The 23,953-nt window shown below is 47.7% G+C and overlaps 16 non-coding genes across 16 annotated transcripts; all 16 read right to left on the bottom strand.

Annotated features, from left to right (window-relative positions):
- Positions 1 to 598: 598 nt before the first annotated feature.
- LOC142715655 (U2 spliceosomal RNA) lies at positions 599 to 789 on the bottom strand. The gene has a single exon (XR_012871002.1). It is a non-coding gene; the product is annotated as a U2 spliceosomal RNA (small nuclear RNA).
- A 1,292-nt stretch (positions 790 to 2,081) lies between these two features.
- LOC142715652 (U2 spliceosomal RNA) lies at positions 2,082 to 2,272 on the bottom strand. Its single transcript, XR_012871000.1, has one exon. It is a non-coding gene; the product is annotated as a U2 spliceosomal RNA (small nuclear RNA).
- A 1,296-nt stretch (positions 2,273 to 3,568) lies between these two features.
- LOC142715651 (U2 spliceosomal RNA) lies at positions 3,569 to 3,759 on the bottom strand. The gene has a single exon (XR_012870999.1). It is a non-coding gene; the product is annotated as a U2 spliceosomal RNA (small nuclear RNA).
- A 1,280-nt stretch (positions 3,760 to 5,039) lies between these two features.
- On the bottom strand, positions 5,040 to 5,230 carry LOC142715761 (U2 spliceosomal RNA). Its single transcript, XR_012871098.1, has one exon. It is a non-coding gene; the product is annotated as a U2 spliceosomal RNA (small nuclear RNA).
- Positions 5,231 to 6,515: 1,285 nt separating this feature from the next.
- LOC142715650 (U2 spliceosomal RNA) lies at positions 6,516 to 6,706 on the bottom strand. The gene has a single exon (XR_012870998.1). It is a non-coding gene; the product is annotated as a U2 spliceosomal RNA (small nuclear RNA).
- Positions 6,707 to 7,990: 1,284 nt separating this feature from the next.
- On the bottom strand, positions 7,991 to 8,181 carry LOC142715649 (U2 spliceosomal RNA). Its single transcript, XR_012870997.1, has one exon. It is a non-coding gene; the product is annotated as a U2 spliceosomal RNA (small nuclear RNA).
- Positions 8,182 to 9,477: 1,296 nt separating this feature from the next.
- Positions 9,478 to 9,668, bottom strand: LOC142715648 (U2 spliceosomal RNA). Its single transcript, XR_012870996.1, has one exon. It is a non-coding gene; the product is annotated as a U2 spliceosomal RNA (small nuclear RNA).
- Positions 9,669 to 10,961: 1,293 nt separating this feature from the next.
- Positions 10,962 to 11,152, bottom strand: LOC142715829 (U2 spliceosomal RNA). The gene has a single exon (XR_012871157.1). It is a non-coding gene; the product is annotated as a U2 spliceosomal RNA (small nuclear RNA).
- A 1,300-nt stretch (positions 11,153 to 12,452) lies between these two features.
- LOC142715828 (U2 spliceosomal RNA) lies at positions 12,453 to 12,643 on the bottom strand. Its single transcript, XR_012871156.1, has one exon. It is a non-coding gene; the product is annotated as a U2 spliceosomal RNA (small nuclear RNA).
- A 1,284-nt stretch (positions 12,644 to 13,927) lies between these two features.
- On the bottom strand, positions 13,928 to 14,118 carry LOC142715827 (U2 spliceosomal RNA). The gene has a single exon (XR_012871155.1). It is a non-coding gene; the product is annotated as a U2 spliceosomal RNA (small nuclear RNA).
- A 1,284-nt stretch (positions 14,119 to 15,402) lies between these two features.
- Positions 15,403 to 15,593, bottom strand: LOC142715826 (U2 spliceosomal RNA). Its single transcript, XR_012871154.1, has one exon. It is a non-coding gene; the product is annotated as a U2 spliceosomal RNA (small nuclear RNA).
- Positions 15,594 to 16,885: 1,292 nt separating this feature from the next.
- LOC142715825 (U2 spliceosomal RNA) lies at positions 16,886 to 17,076 on the bottom strand. The gene has a single exon (XR_012871153.1). It is a non-coding gene; the product is annotated as a U2 spliceosomal RNA (small nuclear RNA).
- Positions 17,077 to 18,364: 1,288 nt separating this feature from the next.
- On the bottom strand, positions 18,365 to 18,555 carry LOC142715823 (U2 spliceosomal RNA). Its single transcript, XR_012871151.1, has one exon. It is a non-coding gene; the product is annotated as a U2 spliceosomal RNA (small nuclear RNA).
- Positions 18,556 to 19,847: 1,292 nt separating this feature from the next.
- On the bottom strand, positions 19,848 to 20,038 carry LOC142715822 (U2 spliceosomal RNA). Its single transcript, XR_012871150.1, has one exon. It is a non-coding gene; the product is annotated as a U2 spliceosomal RNA (small nuclear RNA).
- Positions 20,039 to 21,330: 1,292 nt separating this feature from the next.
- On the bottom strand, positions 21,331 to 21,521 carry LOC142715819 (U2 spliceosomal RNA). Its single transcript, XR_012871149.1, has one exon. It is a non-coding gene; the product is annotated as a U2 spliceosomal RNA (small nuclear RNA).
- Positions 21,522 to 22,817: 1,296 nt separating this feature from the next.
- LOC142715818 (U2 spliceosomal RNA) lies at positions 22,818 to 23,008 on the bottom strand. Its single transcript, XR_012871148.1, has one exon. It is a non-coding gene; the product is annotated as a U2 spliceosomal RNA (small nuclear RNA).
- Between the last annotated feature and the right edge of the window lie 945 nt (positions 23,009 to 23,953).

The raw sequence follows: 23,953 nt of genomic DNA, 5'->3' as shown, positions 1-23,953 counted from the left end.
CACAGTTTGTTATTCTTCTAGGTAACATAGTAACAAATCCAAATTGCTGCTCTCTTTGTAGGCAAGCAAGGCTTTGTTGCAACTGCAATTCTTACTTCTTCTTGAAATGTAGGGACGACAGTACATTCCATCACATCCATCTAGTGTACACAGGTAGGTCCATTGTGGCGGGCAGGCGAGCGGGCGGGCTGCTTTATTGGCTGTTTGCTGTTCCCCTACTCCACTCCACTATTTGACTGTTGTGCTGCATCAATCAATCAATCAATCAATCAATCAATCAATCAATCAATCAATCAATCAGTGGCTGGCTCAGGTGCAGCTCTTTAACTTACCTAAAAGGGAGGGCGGAGAGAAGACAAGGAAGGTGAATGAGGTGTTCCAATGTGAAATGCCGGAAACACAGAAACACAGACGACACACAACAAGAGGTGGCAATCTATTCATTAATTGCATTTAATCAATGAGCTCATTATCACTCATGCATTGTCCAACAGGTGTTGAAATAATGGGATTAAAAGGGGAGATCCCTTCAGAAAGACAGAAACAATAGTAAAGACAAAAAACACTTTTGGAATCTGCTTTTAGTCAACACATAAGGAAAGGGTGCACCGGTCCTGGAAATACTGCAATACCAGGTCAATGCGTGGAGTGGACAGAGCAAGCTCTATTTCCATCTCCCTGTTCTAAAAATCCATTTAATATATGGTCCCCAGATAGGGGACGTATCAGATATTAAACTGATAAGAACAGATACTACACTTGATCTTAGCCAAAAGGCCGAGAAGCGATAACCCGAACGGGCCGCGCGTTGCCCGAGCCTGCCCGATACTGCTGTTCAGCCCTTGCAGCGATTCAGCCTACTTCTAGGCAATTCCATGGGGCCCTGCAGGCTCACACACTCACAGCTACACGGGAGGTGAATAAAGGCCGGAGAGGAAGCCAGACAGGATTTGCTTCTTTTGCTTGCACCACAATGCAGTGCTGAAAGAGGAGGAATCTACATAAAAACGCCTTCCTGGCAACGCCCAAATGCCCTGCTGCCATGCAGATAAACACTGGCAGCGGCAGCAAGTGCATGCCCACAGCCACCCCTTGTTCCTTCACACCTTGTATCAGCTGTAATCCAGTCCAGTCCAGTGCTGCCTGCTGAGCAGCACTGACCAACACTGCCTGGGCCCAGGCTTTTATCTCTGAGGCCCCATTATGATGTCAGAAAGCTGGCTCTGGAATCCTGAGGGCTCCACTATGACACGTGCAAAGTTCCGTCTGAACTTTATATAAGACGGTGAGGCTCAGTCAGTCACTCAGTGTTGCCTGAGAGGGCAACACTGCAACAGCCGGCCGCCAGGCTGTCTTTTTTTTGCACAGCTAGTTGCCTCCAGGAGGCCACAAGAGGGAGACAAGGGACTGCAAAATGGAAAATAGGCATCCACCAACTTTACAGACAACTTCTCCTTGCTCCTACAACCTCTATCCTTGCACAGTTTGTTATTCTTCTAGGTAACATAGTAACAAATCCAAATTGCTGCTCTCTTTGTAGGCAAGCAAGGCTTTGTTGCAACTGCAATTCTTACTTCTTCTTGAAATGTAGGGACGACAGTACATTCCATCACATCCATCTAGTGTACACAGGTAGGTCCATTGTGGCGGGCAGGCGAGCGGGCGGGCTGCTTTATTGGCTGTTTGCTGTTCCCCTACTCCACTCCACTATTTGACTGTTGTGCTGCATCAATCAATCAATCAATCAATCAATCAATCAATCAATCAATCAATCAATCAATCAGTGGCTGGCTCAGGTGCAGCTCTTTAACTTACCTAAAAGGGAGGGCGGAGAGAAGACAAGGAAGGTGAATGAGGTGTTCCAATGTGAAATGCCGGAAACACAGAAACACAGACGACACACAACAAGAGGTGGCAATCTATTCATTAATTGCATTTAATCAATGAGCTCATTATCACTCATGCATTGTCCAACAGGTGTTGAAATAATGGGATTAAAAGGGGAGATCCCTTCAGAAAGACAGAAACAATAGCAAAGACAAAAAACACTTTTGGAATCTGCTTTTAGTCAACACATAAGGAAAGGGTGCACCGGTCCTGGAAATACTGCAATACCAGGTCAATGCGTGGAGTGGACAGAGCAAGCTCTATTTCCATCTCCCTGTTCTAAAAATCCATTTAATATATGGTCCCCAGATAGGGGACGTATCAGATATTAAACTGATAAGAACAGATACTACACTTGATCTTAGCCAAAAGGCCGAGAAGCGATAACCCGAACGGGCCGCGCGTTGCCCGAGCCTGCCCGATACTGCTGTTCAGCCCTTGCAGCGATTCAGCCTACTTCTAGGCAATTCCATGGGGCCCTGCAGGCTCACACACTCACAGCTACACGGGAGGTGAATAAAGGCCGGAGAGGAAGCCAGACAGGATTTGCTTCTTTTGCTTGCACCACAATGCAGTGCTGAAAGAGGAGGAATCTACATAAAAACGCCTTCCTGGCAACGCCCAAATGCCCTGCTGCCATGCAGATAAACACTGGCAGCGGCAGCAAGTGCATGCCCACAGCCACCCCTTGTTCCTTCACACCTTGTATCAGCTGTAATCCAGTCCAGTCCAGTGCTGCCTGCTGAGCAGCACTGACCAACACTGCCTGGGCCCAGGCTTTTATCTCTGAGGCCCCATTATGATGTCAGAAAGCTGGCTCTGGAATCCTGAGGGCTCCACTATGACACGTGCAAAGTTCCGTCTGAACTTTATATAAGACGGTGAGGCTCAGTCAGTCACTCAGTGTTGCCTGAGAGGGCAACACTGCAACAGCCGGCCGCCAGGCTGTCTTTTTTTTGCACAGCTAGTTGCCTCCAGGAGGCCACAAGAGGGAGACAAGGGACTGCAAAATGGAAAATAGGCATCCACCAACTTTACAGACAACTTCTCCTTGCTCCTACAACCTCCATCCTTGCACAGTTTGTTATTCTTCTAGGTAACATAGTAACAAATCCAAATTGCTGCTCTCTTTGTAGGCAAGCAAGGCTTTGTTGCAACTGCAATTCTTACTTCTTCTTGAAATGTAGGGACGACAGTACATTCCATCACATCCATCTAGTGTACACAGGTAGGTCCATTGTGGCGGGCAGGCGAGCGGGCGGGCTGCTTTATTGGCTGTTTGCTGTTCCCCTACTCCACTCCACTATTTGACTGTTGTGCTGCATCAATCAATCAATCAATCAATCAATCAATCAATCAATCAATCAATCAATCAATCAATCAGTGGCTGGCTCAGGTGCAGCTCTTTAACTTACCTAAAAGGGAGGGCGGAGAGAAGACAAGGAAGGTGAATGAGGTGTTCCAATGTGAAATGCCGGAAACACAGAAACACAGACGACACACAACAAGAGGTGGCAATCTATTCATTAATTGCATTTAATCAATGAGCTCATTATCACTCATGCATTGTCCAACAGGTGTTGAAATAATGGGATTAAAAGGGGAGATCCCTTCAGAAAGACAGAAACAATAGTAAAGACAAAAAACACTTTTGGAATCTGCTTTTAGTCAACACATAAGGAAAGGGTGCACCGGTCCTGGAAATACTGCAATACCAGGTCAATGCGTGGAGTGGACAGAGCAAGCTCTATTTCCATCTCCCTGTTCTAAAAATCCATTTAATATATGGTCCCCAGATAGGGGACGTATCAGATATTAAACTGATAAGAACAGATACTACACTTGATCTTAGCCAAAAGGCCGAGAAGCGATAACCCGAACGGGCCGCGCGTTGCCCGAGCCTGCCCGATACTGCTGTTCAGCCCTTGCAGCGATTCAGCCTACTTCTAGGCAATTCCATGGGGCCCTGCAGGCTCACACACTCACAGCTACACGGGAGGTGAATAAAGGCCGGAGAGGAAGCCAGACAGGATTTGCTTCTTTTGCTTGCACCACAATGCAGTGCTGAAAGAGGAGGAATCTACATAAAAACGCCTTCCTGGCAACGCCCAAATGCCCTGCTGCCATGCAGATAAACACTGGCAGCGGCAGCAAGTGCATGCCCACAGCCACCCCTTGTTCCTTCACACCTTGTATCAGCTGTAATCCAGTCCAGTCCAGTGCTGCCTGCTGAGCAGCACTGACCAACACTGCCTGGGCCCAGGCTTTTATCTCTGAGGCCCCATTATGATGTCAGAAAGCTGGCTCTGGAATCCTGAGGGCTCCACTATGACACGTGCAAAGTTCCGTCTGAACTTTATATAAGACGGTGAGGCTCAGTCAGTCACTCAGTGTTGCCTGAGAGGGCAACACTGCAACAGCCGGCCGCCAGGCTGTCTTTTTTTTGCACAGCTAGTTGCCTCCAGGAGGCCACAAGAGGGAGACAAGGGACTGCAAAATGGAAAATAGGCATCCACCAACTTTACAGACAACTTCTCCTTGCTCCTACAACCTCTATCCTTGCACAGTTTGTTATTCTTCTAGGTAACATAGTAACAAATCCAAATTGCTGCTCTCTTTGTAGGCAAGCAAGGCTTTGTTGCAACTGCAATTCTTACTTCTTCTTGAAATGTAGGGACGACAGTACATTCCATCACATCCATCTAGTGTACACAGGTAGGTCCATTGTGGCGGGCAGGCGAGCGGGCGGGCTGCTTTATTGGCTGTTTGCTGTTCCCCTACTCCACTCCACTATTTGACTGTTGTGCTGCATCAATCAATCAATCAATCAATCAATCAATCAATCAATCAATCAGTGGCTGGCTCAGGTGCAGCTCTTTAACTTACCTAAAAGGGAGGGCGGAGAGAAGACAAGGAAGGTGAATGAGGTGTTCCAATGTGAAATGCCGGAAACACAGAAACACAGACGACACACAACAAGAGGTGGCAATCTATTCATTAATTGCATTTAATCAATGAGCTCATTATCACTCATGCATTGTCCAACAGGTGTTGAAATAATGGGATTAAAAGGGGAGATCCCTTCAGAAAGACAGAAACAATAGCAAAGACAAAAAACACTTTTGGAATCTGCTTTTAGTCAACACATAAGGAAAGGGTGCACCGGTCCTGGAAATACTGCAATACCAGGTCAATGCGTGGAGTGGACAGAGCAAGCTCTACTTCCATCTCCCTGTTCTAAAAATCCATTTAATATATGGTCCCCAGATAGGGGACGTATCAGATATTAAACTGATAAGAACAGATACTACACTTGATCTTAGCCAAAAGGCCGAGAAGCGATAACCCGAACGGGCCGCGCGTTGCCCGAGCCTGCCCGATACTGCTGTTCAGCCCTTGCAGCGATTCAGCCTACTTCTAGGCAATTCCATGGGGCCCTGCAGGCTCACACACTCACAGCTACACGGGAGGTGAATAAAGGCCGGAGAGGAAGCCAGACAGGATTTGCTTCTTTTGCTTGCACCACAATGCAGTGCTGAAAGAGGAGGAATCTACATAAAAACGCCTTCCTGGCAACGCCCAAATGCCCTGCTGCCATGCAGATAAACACTGGCAGCGGCAGCAAGTGCATGCCCACAGCCACCCCTTGTTCCTTCACACCTTGTATCAGCTGTAATCCAGTCCAGTCCAGTGCTGCCTGCTGAGCAGCACTGACCAACACTGCCTGGGCCCAGGCTTTTATCTCTGAGGCCCCATTATGATGTCAGAAAGCTGGCTCTGGAATCCTGAGGGCTCCACTATGACACGTGCAAAGTTCCGTCTGAACTTTATATAAGACGGTGAGGCTCAGTCAGTCACTCAGTGTTGCCTGAGAGGGCAACACTGCAACAGCCGGCCGCCAGGCTGTCTTTTTTTTGCACAGCTAGTTGCCTCCAGGAGGCCACAAGAGGGAGACAAGGGACTGCAAAATGGAAAATAGGCATCCACCAACTTTACAGACAACTTCTCCTTGCTCCTACAACCTCCATCCTTGCACAGTTTGTTATTCTTCTAGGTAACATAGTAACAAATCCAAATTGCTGCTCTCTTTGTAGGCAAGCAAGGCTTTGTTGCAACTGCAATTCTTACTTCTTCTTGAAATGTAGGGACGACAGTACATTCCATCACATCCATCTAGTGTACACAGGTAGGTCCATTGTGGCGGGCAGGCGAGCGGGCGGGCTGCTTTATTGGCTGTTTGCTGTTCCCCTACTCCACTCCACTATTTGACTGTTGTGCTGCAATCAATCAATCAATCAATCAATCAATCAATCAATCAATCAATCAATCAGTGGCTGGCTCAGGTGCAGCTCTTTAACTTACCTAAAAGGGAGGGCGGAGAGAAGACAAGGAAGGTGAATGAGGTGTTCCAATGTGAAATGCCGGAAACACAGAAACACAGACGACACACAACAAGAGGTGGCAATCTATTCATTAATTGCATTTAATCAATGAGCTCATTATCACTCATGCATTGTCCAACAGGTGTTGAAATAATGGGATTAAAAGGGGAGATCCCTTCAGAAAGACAGAAACAATAGCAAAGACAAAAAACACTTTTGGAATCTGCTTTTAGTCAACACATAAGGAAAGGGTGCACCGGTCCTGGAAATACTGCAATACCAGGTCAATGCGTGGAGTGGACAGAGCAAGCTCTATTTCCATCTCCCTGTTCTAAAAATCCATTTAATATATGGTCCCCAGATAGGGGACGTATCAGATATTAAACTGATAAGAACAGATACTACACTTGATCTTAGCCAAAAGGCCGAGAAGCGATAACCCGAACGGGCCGCGCGTTGCCCGAGCCTGCCCGATACTGCTGTTCAGCCCTTGCAGCGATTCAGCCTACTTCTAGGCAATTCCATGGGGCCCTGCAGGCTCACACACTCACAGCTACACGGGAGGTGAATAAAGGCCGGAGAGGAAGCCAGACAGGATTTGCTTCTTTTGCTTGCACCACAATGCAGTGCTGAAAGAGGAGGAATCTACATAAAAACGCCTTCCTGGCAACGCCCAAATGCCCTGCTGCCATGCAGATAAACACTGGCAGCGGCAGCAAGTGCATGCCCACAGCCACCCCTTGTTCCTTCACACCTTGTATCAGCTGTAATCCAGTCCAGTCCAGTGCTGCCTGCTGAGCAGCACTGACCAACACTGCCTGGGCCCAGGCTTTTATCTCTGAGGCCCCATTATGATGTCAGAAAGCTGGCTCTGGAATCCTGAGGGCTCCACTATGACACGTGCAAAGTTCCGTCTGAACTTTATATAAGACGGTGAGGCTCAGTCAGTCACTCAGTGTTGCCTGAGAGGGCAACACTGCAACAGCCGGCCGCCAGGCTGTCTTTTTTTTGCACAGCTAGTTGCCTCCAGGAGGCCACAAGAGGGAGACAAGGGACTGCAAAATGGAAAATAGGCATCCACCAACTTTACAGACAACTTCTCCTTGCTCCTACAACCTCCATCCTTGCACAGTTTGTTATTCTTCTAGGTAACATAGTAACAAATCCAAATTGCTGCTCTCTTTGTAGGCAAGCAAGGCTTTGTTGCAACTGCAATTCTTACTTCTTCTTGAAATGTAGGGACGACAGTACATTCCATCACATCCATCTAGTGTACACAGGTAGGTCCATTGTGGCGGGCAGGCGAGCGGGCGGGCTGCTTTATTGGCTGTTTGCTGTTCCCCTACTCCACTCCACTATTTGACTGTTGTGCTGCATCAATCAATCAATCAATCAATCAATCAATCAATCAATCAATCAATCAGTGGCTGGCTCAGGTGCAGCTCTTTAACTTACCTAAAAGGGAGGGCGGAGAGAAGACAAGGAAGGTGAATGAGGTGTTCCAATGTGAAATGCCGGAAACACAGAAACACAGACGACACACAACAAGAGGTGGCAATCTATTCATTAATTGCATTTAATCAATGAGCTCATTATCACTCATGCATTGTCCAACAGGTGTTGAAATAATGGGATTAAAAGGGGAGATCCCTTCAGAAAGACAGAAACAATAGCAAAGACAAAAAACACTTTTGGAATCTGCTTTTAGTCAACACATAAGGAAAGGGTGCACCGGTCCTGGAAATACTGCAATACCAGGTCAATGCGTGGAGTGGACAGAGCAAGCTCTATTTCCATCTCCCTGTTCTAAAAATCCATTTAATATATGGTCCCCAGATAGGGGACGTATCAGATATTAAACTGATAAGAACAGATACTACACTTGATCTTAGCCAAAAGGCCGAGAAGCGATAACCCGAACGGGCCGCGCGTTGCCCGAGCCTGCCCGATACTGCTGTTCAGCCCTTGCAGTGATTCAGCCTACTTCTAGGCAATTCCATGGGGCCCTGCAGGCTCACACACTCACAGCTACACGGGAGGTGAATAAAGGCCGGAGAGGAAGCCAGACAGGATTTGCTTCTTTTGCTTGCACCACAATGCAGTGCTGAAAGAGGAGGAATCTACATAAAAACGCCTTCCTGGCAACGCCCAAATGCCCTGCTGCCATGCAGATAAACACTGGCAGCGGCAGCAAGTGCATGCCCACAGCCACCCCTTGTTCCTTCACACCTTGTATCAGCTGTAATCCAGTCCAGTCCAGTGCTGCCTGCTGAGCAGCACTGACCAACACTGCCTGGGCCCAGGCTTTTATCTCTGAGGCCCCATTATGATGTCAGAAAGCTGGCTCTGGAATCCTGAGGGCTCCACTATGACACGTGCAAAGTTCCGTCTGAACTTTATATAAGACGGTGAGGCTCAGTCAGTCACTCAGTGTTGCCTGAGAGGGCAACACTGCAACAGCCGGCCGCCAGGCTGTCTTTTTTTTGCACAGCTAGTTGCCTCCAGGAGGCCACAAGAGGGAGACAAGGGACTGCAAAATGGAAAATAGGCATCCACCAACTTTACAGACAACTTCTCCTTGCTCCTACAACCTCCATCCTTGCACAGTTTGTTATTCTTCTAGGTAACATAGTAACAAATCCAAATTGCTGCTCTCTTTGTAGGCAAGCAAGGCTTTGTTGCAACTGCAATTCTTACTTCTTCTTGAAATGTAGGGACGACAGTACATTCCATCACATCCATCTAGTGTACACAGGTAGGTCCATTGTGGCGGGCAGGCGAGCGGGCGGGCTGCTTTATTGGCTGTTTGCTGTTCCCCTACTCCACTCCACTATTTGACTGTTGTGCTGCATCAATCAATCAATCAATCAATCAATCAATCAATCAATCAATCAATCAATCAATCAATCAGTGGCTGGCTCAGGTGCAGCTCTTTAACTTACCTAAAAGGGAGGGCGGAGAGAAGACAAGGAAGGTGAATGAGGTGTTCCAATGTGAAATGCCGGAAACACAGAAACACAGACGACACACAACAAGAGGTGGCAATCTATTCATTAATTGCATTTAATCAATGAGCTCATTATCACTCATGCATTGTCCAACAGGTGTTGAAATAATGGGATTAAAAGGGGAGATCCCTTCAGAAAGACAGAAACAATAGCAAAGACAAAAAACACTTTTGGAATCTGCTTTTAGTCAACACATAAGGAAAGGGTGCACCGGTCCTGGAAATACTGCAATACCAGGTCAATGCGTGGAGTGGACAGAGCAAGCTCTATTTCCATCTCCCTGTTCTAAAAATCCATTTAATATATGGTCCCCAGATAGGGGACGTATCAGATATTAAACTGATAAGAACAGATACTACACTTGATCTTAGCCAAAAGGCCGAGAAGCGATAACCCGAACGGGCCGCGCGTTGCCCGAGCCTGCCCGATACTGCTGTTCAGCCCTTGCAGCGATTCAGCCTACTTCTAGGCAATTCCATGGGGCCCTGCAGGCTCACACACTCACAGCTACACGGGAGGTGAATAAAGGCCGGAGAGGAAGCCAGACAGGATTTGCTTCTTTTGCTTGCACCACAATGCAGTGCTGAAAGAGGAGGAATCTACATAAAAACGCCTTCCTGGCAACGCCCAAATGCCCTGCTGCCATGCAGATAAACACTGGCAGCGGCAGCAAGTGCATGCCCACAGCCACCCCTTGTTCCTTCACACCTTGTATCAGCTGTAATCCAGTCCAGTCCAGTGCTGCCTGCTGAGCAGCACTGACCAACACTGCCTGGGCCCAGGCTTTTATCTCTGAGGCCCCATTATGATGTCAGAAAGCTGGCTCTGGAATCCTGAGGGCTCCACTATGACACGTGCAAAGTTCCGTCTGAACTTTATATAAGACGGTGAGGCTCAGTCAGTCACTCAGTGTTGCCTGAGAGGGCAACACTGCAACAGCCGGCCGCCAGGCTGTCTTTTTTTTGCACAGCTAGTTGCCTCCAGGAGGCCACAAGAGGGAGACAAGGGACTGCAAAATGGAAAATAGGCATCCACCAACTTTACAGACAACTTCTCCTTGCTCCTACAACCTCCATCCTTGCACAGTTTGTTATTCTTCTAGGTAACATAGTAACAAATCCAAATTGCTGCTCTCTTTGTAGGCAAGCAAGGCTTTGTTGCAACTGCAATTCTTACTTCTTCTTGAAATGTAGGGACGACAGTACATTCCATCACATCCATCTAGTGTACACAGGTAGGTCCATTGTGGCGGGCAGGCGAGCGGGCGGGCTGCTTTATTGGCTGTTTGCTGTTCCCCTACTCCACTCCACTATTTGACTGTTGTGCTGCATCAATCAATCAATCAATCAATCAATCAATCAATCAATCAATCAATCAATCAATCAAGTGGCTGGCTCAGGTGCAGCTCTTTAACTTACCTAAAAGGGAGGGCGGAGAGAAGACAAGGAAGGTGAATGAGGTGTTCCAATGTGAAATGCCGGAAACACAGAAACACAGACGACACACAACAAGAGGTGGCAATCTATTCATTAATTGCATTTAATCAATGAGCTCATTATCACTCATGCATTGTCCAACAGGTGTTGAAATAATGGGATTAAAAGGGGAGATCCCTTCAGAAAGACAGAAACAATAGCAAAGACAAAAAACACTTTTGGAATCTGCTTTTAGTCAACACATAAGGAAAGGGTGCACCGGTCCTGGAAATACTGCAATACCAGGTCAATGCGTGGAGTGGACAGAGCAAGCTCTATTTCCATCTCCCTGTTCTAAAAATCCATTTAATATATGGTCCCCAGATAGGGGACGTATCAGATATTAAACTGATAAGAACAGATACTACACTTGATCTTAGCCAAAAGGCCGAGAAGCGATAACCCGAACGGGCCGCGCGTTGCCCGAGCCTGCCCGATACTGCTGTTCAGCCCTTGCAGCGATTCAGCCTACTTCTAGGCAATTCCATGGGGCCCTGCAGGCTCACACACTCACAGCTACACGGGAGGTGAATAAAGGCCGGAGAGGAAGCCAGACAGGATTTGCTTCTTTTGCTTGCACCACAATGCAGTGCTGAAAGAGGAGGAATCTACATAAAAACGCCTTCCTGGCAACGCCCAAATGCCCTGCTGCCATGCAGATAAACACTGGCAGCGGCAGCAAGTGCATGCCCACAGCCACCCCTTGTTCCTTCACACCTTGTATCAGCTGTAATCCAGTCCAGTCCAGTGCTGCCTGCTGAGCAGCACTGACCAACACTGCCTGGGCCCAGGCTTTTATCTCTGAGGCCCCATTATGATGTCAGAAAGCTGGCTCTGGAATCCTGAGGGCTCCACTATGACACGTGCAAAGTTCCGTCTGAACTTTATATAAGACGGTGAGGCTCAGTCAGTCACTCAGTGTTGCCTGAGAGGGCAACACTGCAACAGCCGGCCGCCAGGCTGTCTTTTTTTTGCACAGCTAGTTGCCTCCAGGAGGCCACAAGAGGGAGACAAGGGACTGCAAAATGGAAAATAGGCATCCACCAACTTTACAGACAACTTCTCCTTGCTCCTACAACCTCCATCCTTGCACAGTTTGTTATTCTTCTAGGTAACATAGTAACAAATCCAAATTGCTGCTCTCTTTGTAGGCAAGCAAGGCTTTGTTGCAACTGCAATTCTTACTTCTTCTTGAAATGTAGGGACGACAGTACATTCCATCACATCCATCTAGTGTACACAGGTAGGTCCATTGTGGCGGGCAGGCGAGCGGGCGGGCTGCTTTATTGGCTGTTTGCTGTTCCCCTACTCCACTCCACTATTTGACTGTTGTGCTGCATCAATCAATCAATCAATCAATCAATCAATCAATCAATCAATCAATCAATCAATCAATCAATCAGTGGCTGGCTCAGGTGCAGCTCTTTAACTTACCTAAAAGGGAGGGCGGAGAGAAGACAAGGAAGGTGAATGAGGTGTTCCAATGTGAAATGCCGGAAACACAGAAACACAGACGACACACAACAAGAGGTGGCAATCTATTAATTAATTGCATTTAATCAATGAGCTCATTATCACTCATGCATTGTCCAACAGGTGTTGAAATAATGGGATTAAAAGGGGAGATCCCTTCAGAAAGACAGAAACAATAGCAAAGACAAAAAACACTTTTGGAATCTGCTTTTAGTCAACACATAAGGAAAGGGTGCACCGGTCCTGGAAATACTGCAATACCAGGTCAATGCGTGGAGTGGACAGAGCAAGCTCTATTTCCATCTCCCTGTTCTAAAAATCCATTTAATATATGGTCCCCAGATAGGGGACGTATCAGATATTAAACTGATAAGAACAGATACTACACTTGATCTTAGCCAAAAGGCCGAGAAGCGATAACCCGAACGGGCCGCACGTTGCCCGAGCCTGCCCGATACTGCTGTTCAGCCCTTGCAGCGATTCAGCCTACTTCTAGGCAATTCCATGGGGCCCTGCAGGCTCACACACTCACAGCTACACGGGAGGTGAATAAAGGCCGGAGAGGAAGCCAGACAGGATTTGCTTCTTTTGCTTGCACCACAATGCAGTGCTGAAAGAGGAGGAATCTACATAAAAACGCCTTCCTGGCAACGCCCAAATGCCCTGCTGCCATGCAGATAAACACTGGCAGCGGCAGCAAGTGCATGCCCACAGCCACCCCTTGTTCCTTCACACCTTGTATCAGCTGTAATCCAGTCCAGTCCAGTGCTGCCTGCTGAGCAGCACTGACCAACACTGCCTGGGCCCAGGCTTTTATCTCTGAGGCCCCATTATGATGTCAGAAAGCTGGCTCTGGAATCCTGAGGGCTCCACTATGACACGTGCAAAGTTCCGTCTGAACTTTATATAAGACGGTGAGGCTCAGTCAGTCACTCAGTGTTGCCTGAGAGGGCAACACTGCAACAGCCGGCCGCCAGGCTGTCTTTTTTTTGCACAGCTAGTTGCCTCCAGGAGGCCACAAGAGGGAGACAAGGGACTGCAAAATGGAAAATAGGCATCCACCAACTTTACAGACAACTTCTCCTTGCTCCTACAACCTCCATCCTTGCACAGTTTGTTATTCTTCTAGGTAACATAGTAACAAATCCAAATTGCTGCTCTCTTTGTAGGCAAGCAAGGCTTTGTTGCAACTGCAATTCTTACTTCTTCTTGAAATGTAGGGACGACAGTACATTCCATCACATCCATCTAGTGTACACAGGTAGGTCCATTGTGGCGGGCAGGCGAGCGGGCGGGCTGCTTTATTGGCTGTTTGCTGTTCCCCTACTCCACTCCACTATTTGACTGTTGTGCTGCATCAATCAATCAATCAATCAATCAATCAATCAATCAATCAATCAATCAGTGGCTGGCTCAGGTGCAGCTCTTTAACTTACCTAAAAGGGAGGGCGGAGAGAAGACAAGGAAGGTGAATGAGGTGTTCCAATGTGAAATGCCGGAAACACAGAAACACAGACGACACACAACAAGAGGTGGCAATCTATTCATTAATTGCATTTAATCAATGAGCTCATTATCACTCATGCATTGTCCAACAGGTGTTGAAATAATGGGATTAAAAGGGGAGATCCCTTCAGAAAGACAGAAACAATAGCAAAGACAAAAAACACTTTTGGAATCTGCTTTTAGTCAACACATAAGGAAAGGGTGCACCGGTCCTGGAAATACTGCAATACCAGGTCAATGCGTGGAGTGGACAGAGCAAGCTCTATTTCCATCTCCCTGTTCTAAAAATCCATTTAATATATGGTCCCCAGATAGGGGACGTATCAGATATTAAACTGATAAGAACAGATACTACACTTGATCTTAGCCAAAAGGCCGAGAAGCGATAACCCGAACGGGCCGCGCGTTGCCCGAGCCTGCCCGATACTGCTGTTCAGCCCTTGCAGCGATTCAGCCTACTTCTAGGCAATTCCATGGGGCCCTGCAGGCTCACACACTCACAGCTACACGGGAGGTGAATAAAGGCCGGAGAGGAAGCCAGACAGGATTTGCTTCTTTTGCTTGCACCACAATGCAGTGCTGAAAGAGGAGGAATCTACATAAAAACGCCTTCCTGGCAACGCCCAAATGCCCTGCTGCCATGCAGATAAACACTGGCAGCGGCAGCAAGTGCATGCCCACAGCCACCCCTTGTTCCTTCACACCTTGTATCAGCTGTAATCCAGTCCAGTCCAGTGCTGCCTGCTGAGCAGCACTGACCAACACTGCCTGGGCCCAGGCTTTTATCTCTGAGGCCCCATTATGATGTCAGAAAGCTGGCTCTGGAATCCTGAGGGCTCCACTATGACACGTGCAAAGTTCCGTCTGAACTTTATATAAGACGGTGAGGCTCAGTCAGTCACTCAGTGTTGCCTGAGAGGGCAACACTGCAACAGCCGGCTGCCAGGCTGTCTTTTTTTTGCACAGCTAGTTGCCTCCAGGAGGCCACAAGAGGGAGACAAGGGACTGCAAAATGGAAAATAGGCATCCACCAACTTTACAGACAACTTCTCCTTGCTCCTACAACCTCCATCCTTGCACAGTTTGTTATTCTTCTAGGTAACATAGTAACAAATCCAAATTGCTGCTCTCTTTGTAGGCAAGCAAGGCTTTGTTGCAACTGCAATTCTTACTTCTTCTTGAAATGTAGGGACGACAGTACATTCCATCACATCCATCTAGTGTACACAGGTAGGTCCATTGTGGCGGGCAGGCGAGCGGGCGGGCTGCTTTATTGGCTGTTTGCTGTTCCCCTACTCCACTCCACTATTTGACTGTTGTGCTGCATCAATCAATCAATCAATCAATCAATCAATCAATCAATCAATCAATCAGTGGCTGGCTCAGGTGCAGCTCTTTAACTTACCTAAAAGGGAGGGCGGAGAGAAGACAAGGAAGGTGAATGAGGTGTTCCAATGTGAAATGCCGGAAACACAGAAACACAGACGACACACAACAAGAGGTGGCAATCTATTCATTAATTGCATTTAATCAATGAGCTCATTATCACTCATGCATTGTCCAACAGGTGTTGAAATAATGGGATTAAAAGGGGAGATCCCTTCAGAAAGACAGAAACAATAGCAAAGACAAAAAACACTTTTGGAATCTGCTTTTAGTCAACACATAAGGAAAGGGTGCACCGGTCCTGGAAATACTGCAATACCAGGTCAATGCGTGGAGTGGACAGAGCAAGCTCTATTTCCATCTCCCTGTTCTAAAAATCCATTTAATATATGGTCCCCAGATAGGGGACGTATCAGATATTAAACTGATAAGAACAGATACTACACTTGATCTTAGCCAAAAGGCCGAGAAGCGATAACCCGAACGGGCCGCGCGTTGCCCGAGCCTGCCCGATACTGCTGTTCAGCCCTTGCAGCGATTCAGCCTACTTCTAGGCAATTCCATGGGGCCCTGCAGGCTCACACACTCACAGCTACACGGGAGGTGAATAAAGGCCGGAGAGGAAGCCAGACAGGATTTGCTTCTTTTGCTTGCACCACAATGCAGTGCTGAAAGAGGAGGAATCTACATAAAAACGCCTTCCTGGCAACGCCCAAATGCCCTGCTGCCATGCAGATAAACACTGGCAGCGGCAGCAAGTGCATGCCCACAGCCACCCCTTGTTCCTTCACACCTTGTATCAGCTGTAATCCAGTCCAGTCCAGTGCTGCCTGCTGAGCAGCACTGACCAACACTGCCTGGGCCCAGGCTTTTATCTCTGAGGCCCCATTATGATGTCAGAAAGCTGGCTCTGGAATCCTGAGGGCTCCACTATGACACGTGCAAAGTTCCGTCTGAACTTTATATAAGACGGTGAGGCTCAGTCAGTCACTCAGTGTTGCCTGAGAGGGCAACACTGCAACAGCCGGCCGCCAGGCTGTCTTTTTTTTGCACAGCTAGTTGCCTCCAGGAGGCCACAAGAGGGAGACAAGGGACTGCAAAATGGAAAATAGGCATCCACCAACTTTACAGACAACTTCTCCTTGCTCCTACAACCTCCATCCTTGCACAGTTTGTTATTCTTCTAGGTAACATAGTAACAAATCCAAATTGCTGCTCTCTTTGTAGGCAAGCAAGGCTTTGTTGCAACTGCAATTCTTACTTCTTCTTGAAATGTAGGGACGACAGTACATTCCATCACATCCATCTAGTGTACACAGGTAGGTCCATTGTGGCGGGCAGGCGAGCGGGCGGGCTGCTTTATTGGCTGTTTGCTGTTCCCCTACTCCACTCCACTATTTGACTGTTGTGCTGCATCAATCAATCAATCAATCAATCAATCAATCAATCAATCAATCAATCAATCAATCAGTGGCTGGCTCAGGTGCAGCTCTTTAACTTACCTAAAAGGGAGAGCGGAGAGAAGACAAGGAAGGTGAATGAGGTGTTCCAATGTGAAATGCCGGAAACACAGAAACACAGACGACACACAACAAGAGGTGGCAATCTATTAATTAATTGCATTTAATCAATGAGCTCATTATCACTCATGCATTGTCCAACAGGTGTTGAAATAATGGGATTAAAAGGGGAGATCCCTTCAGAAAGACAGAAACAATAGCAAAGACAAAAAACACTTTTGGAATCTGCTTTTAGTCAACACATAAGGAAAGGGTGCACCGGTCCTGGAAATACTGCAATACCAGGTCAATGCGTGGAGTGGACAGAGCAAGCTCTATTTCCATCTCCCTGTTCTAAAAATCCATTTAATATATGGTCCCCAGATAGGGGACGTATCAGATATTAAACTGATAAGAACAGATACTACACTTGATCTTAGCCAAAAGGCCGAGAAGCGATAACCCGAACGGGCCGCGCGTTGCCCGAGCCTGCCCGATACTGCTGTTCAGCCCTTGCAGCGATTCAGCCTACTTCTAGGCAATTCCATGGGGCCCTGCAGGCTCACACACTCACAGCTACACGGGAGGTGAATAAAGGCCGGAGAGGAAGCCAGACAGGATTTGCTTCTTTTGCTTGCACCACAATGCAGTGCTGAAAGAGGAGGAATCTACATAAAAACGCCTTCCTGGCAACGCCCAAATGCCCTGCTGCCATGCAGATAAACACTGGCAGCGGCAGCAAGTGCATGCCCACAGCCACCCCTTGTTCCTTCACACCTTGTATCAGCTGTAATCCAGTCCAGTCCAGTGCTGCCTGCTGAGCAGCACTGACCAACACTGCCTGGGCCCAGGCTTTTATCTCTGAGGCCCCATTATGATGTCAGAAAGCTGGCTCTGGAATCCTGAGGGCTCCACTATGACACGTGCAAAGTTCCGTCTGAACTTTATATAAGACGGTGAGGCTCAGTCAGTCACTCAGTGTTGCCTGAGAGGGCAACACTGCAACAGCCGGCCGCCAGGCTGTCTTTTTTTTGCACAGCTAGTTGCCTCCAGGAGGCCACAAGAGGGAGACAAGGGACTGCAAAATGGAAAATAGGCATCCACCAACTTTACAGACAACTTCTCCTTGCTCCTACAACCTCCATCCTTGCACAGTTTGTTATTCTTCTAGGTAACATAGTAACAAATCCAAATTGCTGCTCTCTTTGTAGGCAAGCAAGGCTTTGTTGCAACTGCAATTCTTACTTCTTCTTGAAATGTAGGGACGACAGTACATTCCATCACATCCATCTAGTGTACACAGGTAGGTCCATTGTGGCGGGCAGGCGAGCGGGCGGGCTGCTTTATTGGCTGTTTGCTGTTCCCCTACTCCACTCCACTATTTGACTGTTGTGCTGCATCAATCAATCAATCAATCAATCAATCAATCAATCAATCAATCAATCAATCAGTGGCTGGCTCAGGTGCAGCTCTTTAACTTACCTAAAAGGGAGGGCGGAGAGAAGACAAGGAAGGTGAATGAGGTGTTCCAATGTGAAATGCCGGAAACACAGAAACACAGACGACACACAACAAGAGGTGGCAATCTATTCATTAATTGCATTTAATCAATGAGCTCATTATCACTCATGCATTGTCCAACAGGTGTTGAAATAATGGGATTAAAAGGGGAGATCCCTTCAGAAAGACAGAAACAATAGCAAAGACAAAAAACACTTTTGGAATCTGCTTTTAGTCAACACATAAGGAAAGGGTGCACCGGTCCTGGAAATACTGCAATACCAGGTCAATGCGTGGAGTGGACAGAGCAAGCTCTATTTCCATCTCCCTGTTCTAAAAATCCATTTAATATATGGTCCCCAGATAGGGGACGTATCAGATATTAAACTGATAAGAACAGATACTACACTTGATCTTAGCCAAAAGGCCGAGAAGCGATAACCCGAACGGGCCGCGCGTTGCCCGAGCCTGCCCGATACTGCTGTTCAGCCCTTGCAGCGATTCAGCCTACTTCTAGGCAATTCCATGGGGCCCTGCAGGCTCACACACTCACAGCTACACGGGAGGTGAATAAAGGCCGGAGAGGAAGCCAGACAGGATTTGCTTCTTTTGCTTGCACCACAATGCAGTGCTGAAAGAGGAGGAATCTACATAAAAACGCCTTCCTGGCAACGCCCAAATGCCCTGCTGCCATGCAGATAAACACTGGCAGCGGCAGCAAGTGCATGCCCACAGCCACCCCTTGTTCCTTCACACCTTGTATCAGCTGTAATCCAGTCCAGTCCAGTGCTGCCTGCTGAGCAGCACTGACCAACACTGCCTGGGCCCAGGCTTTTATCTCTGAGGCCCCATTATGATGTCAGAAAGCTGGCTCTGGAATCCTGAGGGCTCCACTATGACACGTGCAAAGTTCCGTCTGAACTTTATATAAGACGGTGAGGCTCAGTCAGTCACTCAGTGTTGCCTGAGAGGGCAACACTGCAACAGCCGGCCGCCAGGCTGTCTTTTTTTTGCACAGCTAGTTGCCTCCAGGAGGCCACAAGAGGGAGACAAGGGACTGCAAAATGGAAAATAGGCATCCACCAACTTTACAGACAACTTCTCCTTGCTCCTACAACCTCCATCCTTGCACAGTTTGTTATTCTTCTAGGTAACATAGTAACAAATCCAAATTGCTGCTCTCTTTGTAGGCAAGCAAGGCTTTGTTGCAACTGCAATTCTTACTTCTTCTTGAAATGTAGGGACGACAGTACATTCCATCACATCCATCTAGTGTACACAGGTAGGTCCATTGTGGCGGGCAGGCGAGCGGGCGGGCTGCTTTATTGGCTGTTTGCTGTTCCCCTACTCCACTCCACTATTTGACTGTTGTGCTGCATCAATCAATCAATCAATCAATCAATCAATCAATCAATCAATCAATCAATCAATCAGTGGCTGGCTCAGGTGCAGCTCTTTAACTTACCTAAAAGGGAGGGCGGAGAGAAGACAAGGAAGGTGAATGAGGTGTTCCAATGTGAAATGCCGGAAACACAGAAACACAGACGACACACAACAAGAGGTGGCAATCTATTCATTAATTGCATTTAATCAATGAGCTCATTATCACTCATGCATTGTCCAACAGGTGTTGAAATAATGGGATTAAAAGGGGAGATCCCTTCAGAAAGACAGAAACAATAGCAAAGACAAAAAACACTTTTGGAATCTGCTTTTAGTCAACACATAAGGAAAGGGTGCACCGGTCCTGGAAATACTGCAATACCAGGTCAATGCGTGGAGTGGACAGAGCAAGCTCTATTTCCATCTCCCTGTTCTAAAAATCCATTTAATATATGGTCCCCAGATAGGGGACGTATCAGATATTAAACTGATAAGAACAGATACTACACTTGATCTTAGCCAAAAGGCCGAGAAGCGATAACCCGAACGGGCCGCGCGTTGCCCGAGCCTGCCCGATACTGCTGTTCAGCCCTTGCAGCGATTCAGCCTACTTCTAGGCAATTCCATGGGGCCCTGCAGGCTCACACACTCACAGCTACACGGGAGGTGAATAAAGGCCGGAGAGGAAGCCAGACAGGATTTGCTTCTTTTGCTTGCACCACAATGCAGTGCTGAAAGAGGAGGAATCTACATAAAAACGCCTTCCTGGCAACGCCCAAATGCCCTGCTGCCATGCAGATAAACACTGGCAGCGGCAGCAAGTGCATGCCCACAGCCACCCCTTGTTCCTTCACACCTTGTATCAGCTGTAATCCAGTCCAGTCCAGTGCTGCCTGCTGAGCAGCACTGACCAACACTGCCTGGGCCCAGGCTTTTATCTCTGAGGCCCCATTATGATGTCAGAAAGCTGGCTCTGGAATCCTGAGGGCTCCACTATGACACGTGCAAAGTTCCGTCTGAACTTTATATAAGACGGTGAGGCTCAGTCAGTCACTCAGTGTTGCCTGAGAGGGCAACACTGCAACAGCCGGCTGCCAGGCTGTCTTTTTTTTGCACAGCTAGTTGCCTCCAGGAGGCCACAAGAGGGAGACAAGGGACTGCAAAATGGAAAATAGGCATCCACCAACTTTACAGACAACTTCTCCTTGCTCCTACAACCTCCATCCTTGCACAGTTTGTTATTCTTCTAGGTAACATAGTAACAAATCCAAATTGCTGCTCTCTTTGTAGGCAAGCAAGGCTTTGTTGCAACTGCAATTCTTACTTCTTCTTGAAATGTAGGGACGACAGTACATTCCATCACATCCATCTAGTGTACACAGGTAGGTCCATTGTGGCGGGCAGGCGAGCGGGCGGGCTGCTTTATTGGCTGTTTGCTGTTCCCCTACTCCACTCCACTATTTGACTGTTGTGCTGCATCAATCAATCAATCAATCAATCAATCAATCAATCAATCAATCAATCAATCAATCAGTGGCTGGCTCAGGTGCAGCTCTTTAACTTACCTAAAAGGGAGGGCGGAGAGAAGACAAGGAAGGTGAATGAGGTGTTCCAATGTGAAATGCCGGAAACACAGAAACACAGACGACACACAACAAGAGGTGGCAATCTATTCATTAATTGCATTTAATCAATGAGCTCATTATCACTCATGCATTGTCCAACAGGTGTTGAAATAATGGGATTAAAAGGGGAGATCCCTTCAGAAAGACAGAAACAATAGCAAAGACAAAAAACACTTTTGGAATCTGCTTTTAGTCAACACATAAGGAAAGGGTGCACCGGTCCTGGAAATACTGCAATACCAGGTCAATGCGTGGAGTGGACAGAGCAAGCTCTATTTCCATCTCCCTGTTCTAAAAATCCATTTAATATATGGTCCCCAGATAGGGGACGTATCAGATATTAAACTGATAAGAACAGATACTACACTTGATCTTAGCCAAAAGGCCGAGAAGCGATAACCCGAACGGGCCGCGCGTTGCCCGAGCCTGCCCGATACTGCTGTTCAGCCCTTGCAGCGATTCAGCCTACTTCTAGGCAATTCCATGGGGCCCTGCAGGCTCACACACTCACAGCTACACGGGAGGTGAATAAAGGCCGGAGAGGAAGCCAGACAGGATTTGCTTCTTTTGCTTGCACCACAATGCAGTGCTGAAAGAGGAGGAATCTACATAAAAACGCCTTCCTGGCAACGCCCAAATGCCCTGCTGCCATGCAGATAAACACTGGCAGCGGCAGCAAGTGCATGCCCACAGCCACCCCTTGTTCCTTCACACCTTGTATCAGCTGTAATCCAGTCCAGTCCAGTGCTGCCTGCTGAGCAGCACTGACCAACACTGCCTGGGCCCAGGCTTTTATCTCTGAGGCCCCATTATGATGTCAGAAAGCTGGCTCTGGAATCCTGAGGGCTCCACTATGACACGTGCAAAGTTCCGTCTGAACTTTATATAAGACGGTGAGGCTCAGTCAGTCACTCAGTGTTGCCTGAGAGGGCAACACTGCAACAGCCGGCCGCCAGGCTGTCTTTTTTTTGCACAGCTAGTTGCCTCCAGGAGGCCACAAGAGGGAGACAAGGGACTGCAAAATGGAAAATAGGCATCCACCAACTTTACAGACAACTTCTCCTTGCTCCTACAACCTCCATCCTTGCACAGTTTGTTATTCTTCTAGGTAACATAGTAACAAATCCAAATTGCTGCTCTCTTTGTAGGCAAGCAAGGCTTTGTTGCAACTGCAATTCTTACTTCTTCTTGAAATGTAGGGACGACAGTACATTCCATCACATCCATCTAGTGTACACAGGTAGGTCCATTGTGGCGGGCAGGCGAGCGGGCGGGCTGCTTTATTGGCTGTTTGCTGTTCCCCTACTCCACTCCACTATTTGACTGTTGTGCTGCATCAATCAATCAATCAATCAATCAATCAATCAATCAATCAATCAATCAATCAATCAATCAGTGGCTGGCTCAGGTGCAGCTCTTTAACTTACCTAAAAGGGAGAGCGGAGAGAAGACAAGGAAGGTGAATGAGGTGTTCCAATGTGAAATGCCGGAAACACAGAAACACAGACGACACACAACAAGAGGTGGCAATCTATTAATTAATTGCATTTAATCAATGAGCTCATTATCACTCATGCATTGTCCAACAGGTGTTGAAATAATGGGATTAAAAGGGGAGATCCCTTCAGAAAGACAGAAACAATAGCAAAGACAAAAAACACTTTTGGAATCTGCTTTTAGTCAACACATAAGGAAAGGGTGCACCGGTCCTGGAAATACTGCAATACCAGGTCAATGCGTGGAGTGGACAGAGCAAGCTCTATTTCCATCTCCCTGTTCTAAAAATCCATTTAATATATGGTCCCCAGATAGGGGACGTATCAGATATTAAACTGATAAGAACAGATACTACACTTGATCTTAGCCAAAAGGCCGAGAAGCGATAACCCGAACGGGCCGCGCGTTGCCCGAGCCTGCCCGATACTGCTGTTCAGCCCTTGCAGCGATTCAGCCTACTTCTAGGCAATTCCATGGGGCCCTGCAGGCTCACACACTCACAGCTACACGGGAGGTGAATAAAGGCCGGAGAGGAAGCCAGACAGGATTTGCTTCTTTTGCTTGCACCACAATGCAGTGCTGAAAGAGGAGGAATCTACATAAAAACGCCTTCCTGGCAACGCCCAAATGCCCTGCTGCCATGCAGATAAACACTGGCAGCGGCAGCAAGTGCATGCCCACAGCCACCCCTTGTTCCTTCACACCTTGTATCAGCTGTAATCCAGTCCAGTCCAGTGCTGCCTGCTGAGCAGCACTGACCAACACTGCCTGGGCCCAGGCTTTTATCTCTGAGGCCCCATTATGATGTCAGAAAGCTGGCTCTGGAATCCTGAGGGCTCCACTATGACACGTGCAAAGTTCCGTCTGAACTTTATATAAGACGGTGAGGCTCAGTCAGTCACTCAGTGTTGCCTGAGAGGGCAACACTGCAACAGCCGGCCGCCAGGCTGTCTTTTTTTTGCACAGCTAGTTGCCTCCAGGAGGCCACAAGAGGGAGACAAGGGACTGCAAAATGGAAAATAGGCATCCACCAACTTTACAGACAACTTCTCCTTGCTCCTACAACCTCCATCCTTGCACAGTTTGTTATTCTTCTAGGTAACATAGTAACAAATCCAAATTGCTGCTCTCTTTGTAGGCAAGCAAGGCTTTGTTGCAACTGCAATTCTTACTTCTTCTTGAAATGTAGGGACGACAGTACATTCCATCACATCCATCTAGTGTACACAGGTAGGTCCATTGTGGCGGGCAGGCGAGCGGGCGGGCTGCTTTATTGGCTGTTTGCTGTTCCCCTACTCCACTCCACTATTTGACTGTTGTGCTGATCAATCA

Source organism: Rhinoderma darwinii, unplaced genomic scaffold (assembly GCF_050947455.1).
Source record: "Rhinoderma darwinii isolate aRhiDar2 unplaced genomic scaffold, aRhiDar2.hap1 Scaffold_445, whole genome shotgun sequence".
Lineage (NCBI taxonomy): Eukaryota > Metazoa > Chordata > Amphibia > Anura > Rhinodermatidae > Rhinoderma > Rhinoderma darwinii.
This window is presented reverse-complemented; position numbering and strand designations above follow the sequence as displayed.